This window comes from Apodemus sylvaticus, chromosome 17 (assembly GCF_947179515.1).
Source record: "Apodemus sylvaticus chromosome 17, mApoSyl1.1, whole genome shotgun sequence".
In the NCBI taxonomy this organism is placed as follows: Eukaryota; Metazoa; Chordata; class Mammalia; order Rodentia; family Muridae; genus Apodemus; species Apodemus sylvaticus.
Genome location: NC_067488.1, coordinates 48,863,395 through 48,865,361, shown reverse-complemented (window position 1 = coordinate 48,865,361; position 1,967 = coordinate 48,863,395).

Genomic DNA, 1,967 nt, shown 5'->3' with positions numbered 1-1,967 from the left:
CTCGCACAAGCGCTCTACAACTGAGCCCTCTCGCCAGCCACTGCTTTTACCCCTTTCAGTTGTATTTTGTGAGTAAACCCAGTACCTAAAGCAGTAAGCCCAGGAGCAGAGGAGATATGGCAGGTGGCACTCAGCAGGCTCAGGCCAGCCAGCATGGTGGGTGGTAGGCAGCACAGGTGCCTTGGTGCCTTGGAGTTGGCCTGCCTATCTGGCATGCACACATATGGCTAGGCAGTCTGTGACACTGTGGCCCTGCAAGGGAACGGGGAGCCAGGATCTGTGCTCAGATGGACAGGAGCAAAGGAAACAGTGGTGGCTGAAACCCACCAAGGCCACGGCAAGAGAAGGGACTTCCCGTGGAAGAGCCTGGCCCTGTGGGGTGTGCACCAGTACAGCTCCAGGGTCTAGGGATGGGTAGCACAGCCAGCCCTCAGGCAGGGACTACTGCAAAATATGAGGTAATATACCTAAAGGTTATGTTAAAGCACTGAGTCTGATTCACAGACCAAAGAGAAAGATGTATATGTATATGTATACGTATATGTATGTGTATGTGTATATGTATGTGTATATGTATGGGTGTTTGGCTTCCATGTTTATCTATTAAACACTTAGGTGCTTAGTGCCCAGAGAGGCCAGAAGAGGGTGTGAGATCTCTTGGGACTAGAGTTATAGATAATTATGAACTGCCATGTGGCTGCTGGGAATTGACTTTGGGTCCTCTGAAAGAGCAGCCAGTGCTCTTAACCACTGAGCCATCTCTCCAGCCCCGGGGAAAGACTTCTTTAAAGAACTTATGAACAATGAGAAGCAAACCTCAGAGACAGAAATCACCATATTCTATAGAAAATAACTGTATGTGTTCTCAAGGTGCTTCATCATTTCCTACTCTTGCAGAGGACTCAGGTTCAATTGCCAGTACCCACATAGTGGATAATGGCCATAGATAACCTCAGTTCCAAGGGAACAAATGCTCTTTTCTAAACTTTTCAGGGACTTCACATATGTGAGGCACATACACACATACATACAAAACCCTCACAGACATAAAAATGCATAGCTATTTACAATGAGCCAGACACAGCAGCACACGCCTTTAATCCCAGCAGTCAGGAGGCAGATGGACCTCGCAGAGTTCAAAGTCAGTCTAGCCTATGTATGGAATATCAGGCCAGCTACCGATGACTGAGTTTGATCTTTAGGATCCACACGGTGGAAGGAAAGAACCAGGCCCACGTGGTCTCCATGGCACCTCCTCCCTAGTAAATATGTAAATGTTTAGAAAAAAATCCTTTTGGGCTGGGAATATAGCTTAGACAGTATGGTGTTCGCTTAGCACGCACAGAGCCCTGGGGTCTCCCTCCTGTACAGTATAAACCAGGTGTGCCAGCATGTGCTTATAATCCCAGCACTTGGGACGTACAGGAAGTATCAGAAAGGTAGATGGCTCAGCTGGCAAAGTACTTATTACTTAATTATGAGGACCTGAATCTGGATTCACTGCAAGAATGCAAAATAGAGCTTGGTACTGGGGAGGTGTAGGCAGGAGGATCCTTGGAGTTCTTCCAGTATTGAACAGCCAGTCTTCGCTGAACTGCTGAAGTCCAGAATCAGCAAGAGACCTCGTCTTGAGAAAATAATGTGGCAGGCTGGCGAGATGGCTCGGTGGGTAGAGGGGTTTGCGGCACAAACTTGGCTATGTGAGTTCAATCCTCTAAACCCAAGAGAAGGTGGAAGGAAAGAAGAGACAACACAAAACTCTCCTCTTTTAGCACAGACACATCACACACACAGACACACAGACACAAAGACACACACAGTCCAAGGTCACTACAGCTCTATAACGAACTCGAGGCCAGCCTTGGAACTTTGTGTTGGGAAAAACAAGTTAGCCAAACAAGAGAAAGGGGATAAGCAAGCTGAAGGCATGTTCAACTCTGGACATCAAAGAAACACAGTGACACAGC